General features: G+C 31.6%; 1 long non-coding RNA gene across 1 annotated transcript; it reads right to left on the bottom strand.

The window, feature by feature from the left end:
- Positions 1-1347: 1347 nt before the first annotated feature.
- Positions 1348-9626, bottom strand: LOC143074655 (uncharacterized). The gene is made up of 3 exons (XR_012977992.1): positions 9513-9626; positions 6189-6242; positions 1348-5064 (listed from the first exon to the last, which is right to left on the bottom strand). It is a non-coding gene; the product is annotated as an uncharacterized LOC143074655 (long non-coding RNA).
- Between the last annotated feature and the right edge of the window lie 1053 nt (positions 9627-10679).

The raw sequence follows: 10679 nt of genomic DNA, 5'->3' as shown, positions 1-10679 counted from the left end.
TAGTATATATTTTGTTTAGGGGCCAGCTGAAGGACGCCTCCGGGTGCGGGTATTTCTCGCTACATTGAAGACCTGTTGGTGACCTTCTGCTGTTGTTTTTTTATTTGGTCAGGTTGTTGTCTCTTTGACACATTCCCCAATTTCATTCTCAATTTAATTGAAATAAAATTCAAATATTCAGTTGAAGAACTCTAAATGTCCCAAAGCTCTAAACAGTTGAGTTATTTAATTATCTTAGTCTTTTTTTTTCATTTCGTTTCATTATGTACGATGAAGTACGAAAGCACATCAGAACAGTATAAAGTATACACATTATGTTAACTGCTTGAATTTATTTATACTGTGTATAGTATTGTGGGGAACTATTGTACCTTATCGTGATGTTTGATTACTTCTACAGATTCTATTTAAAATGTAAATTACCGACCGATCGACGGCCGACAGGATAAATCGTTTACAGCGAATAAATGTTTCCATTTTTGATAAAAGTAGACAGATTTGATTAATGGTATTATGTTCATCGACAAATGTCACAGACGGATAAAAATTCAAATAAACCAGTCATTTTGCCTAGTTTTTAAATTTACTTAAAATATTTTCGACGCAATATTTTGACTTCCGCATAATTTATCAAAAGTATTTCAAATATAAATTTAGATGTACTTAATTTAATATTAATTTTGTATTTGTTTTAATCTTCTGTTTTAAACGGAGGCTTCGAGTATAATGAAACAAGTTATAAACTTCTCTAAATATTATAGACAAAATGATAGACGAGATACCTAAAAATTCGTTAAACGCAGAAGTAAAAAATGAACTGACAATGCAATGGCTATTTAAAAACAGAAAACTATCGACAAAAAGACAATAATCGCAAAAAATATAGGAATGGAATACAAAACGAAACAAATGCAAAATAGATGATAAAGAGATAAATGACTGTCATTAAAAAACCTTTCTAAAACTTGAAAGGAAGACGCGTTAAGATATTTTTTTCTGAAAATAGCTGCAACCGTGTTGCGAAACTATCTGTTTTGAACATTTAACGAATGTGACAACCTTTAAACAGTTGTTACAAACATTTTTCCACTGTCTCAACTCTTAAATAGAATTTTGCACCAACGTCTAAAAAGTGACAAATTATAAAACAAAGAAAATGTGGTATGATTGTAAATGAGACAACTGTCCACAAGAGACAAAAATGACACAGAAATTAACAACTATAGGTCACCACACGACCTTCAACAGTGAGCAAATCCCACACCGTTAAGTCAGCTTTAAATGGTCACGTAATGATTCAAACGAGAGAACTAACAATCTCATTTATATATAAAAAATGAACGAAAAACAAATATGTAACACATAAACAAACAACCACTGAATTACAGGCACCTGACTTCGGACAGGCACATACATACATAATGTGGCGGGGTTAGACATCTTAGAGTGATCCCAACCCTCCCCTAATCTAGGACAGTGGTATAGGGCGCAATCAACAGCTTTTTCTATGACGTCATATTTTGAGGGACCATGCATATGTGACCCTTACTGGTGGACTGATTAATAAAGATACTCGTATAAAACTAGATATCACTGGAATCAGAATGTTCTCTAGTTTATAATGAAATAAAATAATGTGTACTTTTAATATACTAGTATTATAAAAATTTCATCTAATGAACATGGAGGAAAAAGGGGAAAAAGGTATAAATTTAACATAAATACCTGAAATCAGGTCATGTGCACACCTATGAAGAAATGATCCATGCACATTTTTCATAATCAAAACAGTAGGAATTTTGTAGGTTTTTACCTAACCTTTCAAAAAAATTTTGTTTCAGGCAACGGTCTCCGGGTCCAAAAAGCGCTACAGTGGCTGCAAATAAGTTTTCAATTTTCACTGCTAAAAAGGTTGGGGCCAACATCTTACAACTACCACAACTTCTTGAAAGACTTTGAAAATAGTATTTGATTATGAAAACGCCGTAAAACCCTGGAACAGTCCTCAAATGAATATGGATAACAATTTCTGTTTTTCATAACATCCGTGGGAATATATAAACGAACAGTCACAACGAAATAAGGCAGCTGTCACAACCCTAACAGTTATTATCAGTAGATTTGACAGTCATTTTCACGTCTTCCCCAGACTAAGACAGTCGAACAATAGTTGTTTTTCGTCCAGTAGTGTATCATGTAATTGTCACCCTTATAGTTTTTAGAATAAATGTTATAACGTAAAAACCAGATAAAAAAAATATAACTTAAAGGCATAGTTTCTCGCTTGAGTACATTTACAAAACGTAATCGTTTATGTTCCATTGTCATCTTTATCTGTATGAAAACCTTTTGCTTCACAGATTATAAGATAAGAAGCTCTTACAGCACAGAAAGATTCGTTATCACCGCCTTTGTCTGGGTGATATTTCAGAACAGCTGCTTTATATTTTTCTTTGACTTCCTCCATCGACGCTTGTTCTGTCAGCCCGAATAAATCATACGCTGCACACAACACATCAGCCTTTAACTTCGAAATTTTTTTGTCCTTTAATTCTAACGATTTTTCTTCTTTATCGTCTTTCAAGAACACATTCATAAATTTGTCACCCAAAAAATAATCTCCCACGTTAACGACAATGGCAAAAGCGGCACCAAGAAAAAGCCCCATCGGACCACCAATGAATGACTGTCCAATTCCCCCTAATAAATTCAATCCTATGGAAGTAAAAAAACGCAAAAATGATTTTTCCATTTCTGCAGTTGTTATATCACCTTTCCACCAATGATTTAGGAAAGTATATGAATGACTTAGAATAACAAGTCCCGTATACATTGGAAATGCAAACTTGCTAGCAGTAGTCACAAAAGGAAAAGATTTATATATGGTAGCATACATTGCTGCCAATTCAAGAGCACTGGGAATTGAAGCCATTACAGCGCCTTTTGCTGACGCTCTGACGGTTTCATATGTGACTTTTTTAATAAACTCTTCGAAAGAAATCTCTTTTTTCTGTAACTTCTCAAATTCATTTCCGCTCGTACATATAAATGCTACTATACCATCAGTTACAGCCTGCAAGGAAACGTTCAGGTGAGCTTCTTTCCAGACAGTTGATTTACAGTACTGATTTCTGTATGATGTGTCTAGATTCTGGTAAATATCAAAACGCATCTTTTCTTCTGCAGCTTTCATTTTGATTTTATTTTGCTCTAACAATGATTTTTTGCGGTTTAATGCATCATTCAACGTACCAATATGCCTGTTGTTAGCTTTTATTCCATTTTCCGACTTTTGTGTACATTCTCGTTTTTTTTCGGCAGCATTTCGCTGACAAACTAAAGCTTTTAAGTTTTTTTTAACATTCATTTTCTCATTTTCACATTTTTCGATATCTTTGATATCTTTTTTTATTTTTGTACTAAGCTGTACCCATTGTTTATATTCGCTAGAAGCGATTTCTTTTTCTAACAGGGAACGGTTGTCGTATAGAAAAGATTTCACTGTGTCTATTTGATCAACTGGATATTGCGCCCAAGACGGTACATTTAATTCAACATGATAACGTACTTTATTGCTAATTGAACTGAAAGAAAAATTGTCCGTTACGTCTTTAGGGCCAATCACTTTAATATTTTTTCGTTTTAATTCTTTTGGAATTTGCGTATCCGTTTTTTTGGAATAACATTGGTCTACCCAAGTTTCTATATTACGTACTAAGTTTTTCCCATTGGTTGAAAATTTAAATTGGTAGCCACATAATTCTTCAGTCTCAATATTAACAAGAACGACATCGGTATATTCTGGTGTTTTTATAACCTTGTTCATATACGTTAACGAACCTTTCCCGTCTCCCTGTATCACGTTTACAGGCAAATTATTTTTCACAATTTCTGCCATTATCTTTATGGTTTGTAACTCTTCAAATGCAACACCGAGAACAATATTTTCATTATTGGGTAAACTACTTATCATGTGTGATTTTTTCTTAATTATTTCCATTAAAGCAATAACACCACCTTTTCTTAGCGTTTCCACAAATTCAAGCCAAGGGTAACGACTATACATGGACAAAAAACTAGCACCAGGGAGTGCATGTGTACTTTGCTTTTCTTTTAAAGAGACAATTTCTTTAAAGTGTGCGTACAGGTGATTAAAATGTGCAATCTTTTCTTCAGATGTTTTAATGTTAATTGGTTTCACCAACTTAATGTTAGAATCTGGCATTTTCATGTGCAGACATACTCTATGTATGAATTGTTCATCTAATCTTTGTCCTGAATCAAATGCCAGGAATGTCGGCTTTATTTCCTGTGTAACATTGAATACCACATCGACGTTTAAACGTACATCAACTTCACACTTTTTACAGACTGGAAAACAAAACGCAAAATTTCCTCTGCCATAAACAACCTTTGTCATCCCCCTTTCCTTATCTATATTGCAATTTAAAATATCTGTCGTTAGTTCCATGTGCTCTGCGGGTTTACTGAAATTAAATTCACGAATTTGCAAGCCTACATCGATAGTAAGAACATAAGCGTCTGGTGCTGATAAATTTTCTTCAACCTGTTTAGATTTTTGTAAAATAACACGTTCTTTTAAAATTTTTGGAAACAGGCTTTCCAATTTCAATTGATCTTCGATTTCATCAAGCATTTTATGTTTAAAGTATTCAGAAATACCTGAAAAACTGTCATTTGAATGACTCAACCACTCTCTTATAGTAGACACCATTTTGTAATTGTCCTGTCCATCGACGATTTCAAAGATGTTTTCACCGTTTATCACTTTATTATTTTCTGAAACTACAGTGAAAACACGTTTCATGTTTTCTTTTTTGGCGTCTTCTAATAATGATGCTACTTCAAAATCTAATTTAGTAGAAACATCCTCTTCAGCAATAATGCCTTGTTCGACTAAAGGTTTGCATTTCAATTTAAGTTCACTGATTATTTTCAAATGAATATCGTCTAGAATATCTTCTGGTATAATCAAATTTGTTTGGAGTGCTTGTGTTAATGCATATTTGTATAATTCTACAAGTTTAACCTCTTTGCTAATCACTATATAAAAGAAAAGTAAAAACAATTATTGAAATCTTGCATCCATCTTTTTAAAAGTTCATTTGCAACCTTTTACTTTCCAAAAGGCATATTTTAAAGATAAAATTTATTTTTAATTAAACATGTTCTCCTTTAAACACAAACAGTATTTTTCTAGCATATCGACATAAACTTGCTATGTATAGTAAATCGATAGCATGATCCACTATTTCTTTCTCGATGTACAAACTATGAAATTGACTAACATAATACCTTTATTCTTTAGAACTGTCAGTTAAATTGCGGAAGATATGTTACAAACATAAATGTTTTCATTGTTCACGGATGACCCGCTCGCACTATGATTTTCTGCGTGCAATGAACCGTACAATTTGGTCAAAACTTTAATTTGGCATTAAAATAAAAAAATATCATATCATAAAGAAACTGTACTAAGTTGCATGTTAATTGGACGTCAACTTAATCAAAAATTACATTGACCAAAAACTTTAACCAGAATCGGGACAGACGGACAAACGAACAAATGAGCGGACGAACAAACGCACAGACCAGAAAATATAATGCCCCTCTTCTATCGTAGGTAGGGCGTAAAATATGTAACGATTGGGAATGTATTCAAAGTTATTTTTTCGAGATGTGAATGTGAGCATAAGTGTCATTTTTTATATTTCCGCTTATTAGTTTGCGAATTCATCGGACAGGTTTGTGCCTGTCACCTTGTTGTCACGTTTTTTATAATTATTATTATTTCACATTACAGAAATTAAAATGACAATCTAGATTGTGTGCAAATTTACAAATTCCTATAATGAAGCTAAAGCACCACACTTAAAAGCAATAGAGAAGTCGGTGATGGGCGCAAACATACAGACGAATCAAGGTATTAAATGTTGTTAACGTTCATAAGTTGCAACAATTTCAAATTATTAAGACTTGTTTTTCGCAAAAATTCCGATTAACATGCACTTTGCTACCACTAACTATGTTTATATATATAGAAAAAATGCAATAATTATAGCCAGGCGTTGTCCGATTATTTTCGATTTATGAGTTTGACTGTCCCTCTGGTATCTTTCGTCCCTCTTTTATATTAATGGCATCTTTCTTTGAAATTATAAGCATACCTTGTCCCATCTTATATTCCGTAGTTTAAGGCGAATCTGCAAACAATTATGTCACTGAAATTAAAACAATATCTGACATAAGTTATATTCTACATTGACGATATTTAAACGACCCTAAGATTCAATTTTGGTTACTTGTGATGCAAAATCAATCCAAATGGTAATATGATATTCTATCTTTGCCATTTTCATTCATTCATTATTCATAAATTGATGATATGTTACGTTTTATTATTTCAAATATTCTCTATCCAGCAACAAATATTCAAACGATGCAATTAAGGAGCATAATTTATGAAAAGATTAAAATCATTACATTAACTGGTTTTTAAAGTTTGTTCTAACTGTTACACCACTGTCTGGGATTAGCTTTACTCAGTATTTTGAGTTCATTTTCAGTATTATACAGATACACATGGGGAATGATGTGTGCTTTCAAAAAGGTTTTTTCCATGCCACATTCTAATGTGGCTGAAACAAGACATTAGCTTGCAGTTCATTGATTGTCATTCAAACATGTTTGTTGTAATACATTTGTGAATTTGGTTTTTTTTATAGCATGTGTACAGTTTTTTTTCTCATTGTAGAACACTGCAAAGATGGTCTATAATAACTTACATCGACTTAATTCAGCTTTGGTGGATAGTTGTATCATTTGCAAATCTTTTTATTTTGAATGACATAAAATTAAATTACAAAAAATCTGATTTGTAATCAAATGTCCTGGAAAAAATAAAAAAATAAATCTAATGGAAATTTACCTGTAATCACAATTAACATAACTTCCGATTGATTTATATTAATATATATTCTATAATTTCTGCAAGACTTGGCAATGGCTCATAATATGGCGTGCAGCACAAAATTAAAAAAAAACTAAGTAAAAAATCAAAACTCAATTGGCTGGTCAACTTTGGAAATAAAACAATATTAGATATTTACAATTCTGAGTTATTCATTAAAGAAGGAAAACGCATAAAAGAATACACTTTTCATAAACAAATGGATTTTGTATTTATATATACATATATCAATATATCAGTTAGATTTATTTACGGTATTTTTAGTTAAAGGACTTGAAAAGGTATATTGAAATATTTAACTGTTGGGTAGAATCAGAGCTGGGGCTAACAGTATAATGATATTCAATAAACAGCAAATGCAACAATGAAAAGATGGTGTTTTTCAATCATTTTGTTGGTTGATATAGTCGAGCGTCGGGTTATGCTAGTTTTAATTCACTTTTCTGGTCATGTGATGTGCTGTTTATCATTAGCTAGTTTTAGCTTGAAGCATTTATTTATATATTCTATTTAAAGATAAAATATCTTTTTTTGAAATCACTACAGAAAAAACTATTTTATGTCCCCATACACAATTTAGCCTATCATAGTTGATAGTATTTTCTCGTAATAACGTCATATTTTCCTTGAACTGGCACACTTATTTGATTGGATAAACCATTAAATGATTACGAATAAAGTACTTTATGAATTGAAATTTACTAAATCTAACAAATTCTAAACGGTTTGAATGTATTGTCTCGTATTTTTCAACTTGCGATTTATTATTTTAATTCTATAAACATGATAAAAGAAAGGTAAAACTTAACATTTCACTCTTGAGAGGTAATTCAAATAAAATCCATGTAATTTGAGTATTTCAAATTTTTCAATCAAAAATATACAGTAACGTTCGTTACTGATTCTGAACCGGTGTGTCCTATACTAAACATTTACTCCCCTCTCGAAAAATACCCCCAAAAATCAAAAAGAAAACGCCGTGTTTAATTGAAAAAAATCTATCTAAATTGCATTTTTTTTCAATTTACATTGTAGACCGTTGAATACTTTTCACACACTTTTCTTAAATGCATTTTTATGCAAAATTAGCTGAAAAGACTGAGTCTAGGGCCGTGTTCACATTGACCTAAACTCGGTGTTGTGTTAGTATAACTCACACGTAAACTAAACACAATTACGTTCCAATTGATAAAACTCAATGTTTACATGTAGTTTAAATCATGTTTTGTCTACATGCAGTCGATATTCAGTGTAGGCCTTGTGTATGATAAGTTTACACAAAACTAGACATGTAGAACATTAATTTTACGATGTATATATAAGTAAGAAACGATTTTTTGAATAAAACTTATAACAATAACTAATAAAGTTCTTTACAGAAATATTAGTCTAAACTTGATATATTTATTTGTTATAAAAAAAAACAATTTACGTAGCTTTATTAACCACTTATCAAGACTCAAAGCATCATCATTGCAGAACACATAATTCCTTTAAAAATGTCTTCTCGAATCGAACGGACGTACACAGAGATATTTGCTACTGGTCTTAATTCAAACAACGATTCACTCATAAATGCATTCTAAAAAAAAGTGAGGTAAATCGTATTGTTTGTCTAGTATATCAGATCCGTAAAAATACACTTTCAAATTAAAAAAAAAATCTTACCCCCATCCCTCTGTCAAATACTCTTTGGAGAAGAAATACCATTTGAAACAAACAGAAAAATAGAAATATAGTTATCCTTAACATATCAGTACTTTATCTTCGTCTGTAAACGCTCTGCTGCTGCCTACGTTTTATTATGCGTAATCTAGACATCTTCAGTATCTTTTAACTACTGCAAATCATCAAACTGGCATTCAGAAAGGTGCAACCACTTAACTTCAAAGATGGGTGGAGGTATTTCAGTTTTTTTCTGATGCTAGCAATCAAATATTTTTAAAAATATATATCACTATAATGAGGGTCCTTATCCCGAAATCCCGGAGGTCCCGAACTGAAAGATATTCCAATACTGACATCCCGAAATTCGAAAAAAGAAATTCCTGGATCCCGAAAGGACCATCCCGAAATCCCGATCTTAAAAACACCTGATCCCGGAGTCCCGATAAAGGCCCTATAATGTATGGGAAACTCTGGATTCAGAATATTTTCTTTTACCAACTGTATTAACAGAATGTGTTTTATTTTTTTATTTTAAGGACCCCCTCCCCCTTTTTGAAGCCAGAAGGTCGTTCCCTAACTGCTAGAAAGGTTGTCCGAAAGAATTGCGTTCGGTTCTACGTAATGAATATTTAAATGACATAAAGTTTACACAGATAATTAAACAAGGTGTATAGATGTGAAAAAAATCAATGTGAAACCAGTGTACATTACATTAAACTAATTGTAAAAACATGTTAACTGTACATGGCTTTTGGTGTGAACACGGACCTAGTTTAACTAAATAACACCGTTTAACATTTTGAGTGAATATTCAATAATCAATTGAACAATAAATGAAGTAAATAAAACTTACCTTGTTTTTTCGATATTGGCCCAGTTTATTCAAAATTAGAAGTGGAAAATCCATATATTTATAACTCAAACTGTTTCTACTTGGGTAATTTTATCAAATATTTCCTAGTGTGTCGAAAAACCTTTTAAATAAGTAATGTAGCTGTGGATTTTTGAAAACAATAACTCTATGAAGTTATCGGTCTGTAAAGGTACATTTAAATATTTCATGTATCAGTCTATGGAAGAAGCGAATCGATAAAAACTTTTCTTATATCACATAGCGATTTTGTCTAATATCAATTGTAAATATGCAGACATTCAATTCGGAAAATGTTGTTTTTGGCAACGAAAAATTAACAAAATACTAACTTTAAAACTTATTGTTCAAATATAAACAACAATTGAGTCTAAATATACATTCATAAGTTAGTTAGAAGCAAACATTTATGTCCGTGTATAATTTGAAGTCCTGTGTTTTTTTTTTATATACATAAATATGCAAATGCTATTAGTTCTAATATCATGCATATCAATGCGATACTTTTAATATATCACAGCGGTGTTTTTGTTATATCAATATTTGTACTTATTAGTATTAATATTTGATTGCTGTACCCATATTTTGACAATTTTACCTATCATGTCTGGTTTGTTCACGCATCGTTGCAAATATGACATAATTTGATGAGACTGGCATACACGTGAGAGGTTAAGCGCTATAAAACCAGGTTCAATCCACCAATTTCAAAATTTGAAAATGCCAGTACCGATGGGGTTTAATAAACAATGTCGAAATAAAAATAACTAAGTATCAAAATTATTATCAAAATTATTGTTCACATATATAACATTAGCAAATTTTATCATGAACGCACCAAAATAATATATATCTGATATGCTCACAACGCACGCATGGAAGACTTTCTTAATTGATTACAATGAAACTAACTTGTGACAAAGATGAACCATACTGTCCTCGTTTAGATTGATTCGACAAAATATGTCCTGTACTTTTGAATCTCTTTTTTTTTATACAAATTAGACAGTTGTATTTCCTGTTTGAATGGTTTATATTAACACTTGTATTTTTTTGGTTCCTATATAGCGTGGTAATCGCTGTGAGCCAATGCTCCGTGTTTGAGGCCCTACTTTGATCTCTAATGGTTTACTTAAAACAAATTATTAC

The sequence above is a fragment of the Mytilus galloprovincialis genome, chromosome 5 (genome assembly GCF_965363235.1).
Source record: "Mytilus galloprovincialis chromosome 5, xbMytGall1.hap1.1, whole genome shotgun sequence".
Classification (NCBI taxonomy): domain Eukaryota; kingdom Metazoa; phylum Mollusca; class Bivalvia; order Mytilida; family Mytilidae; genus Mytilus; species Mytilus galloprovincialis.
Note: the sequence above shows the minus strand (reverse complement) of the source record. Positions and strands in the feature narration are given on the sequence as shown.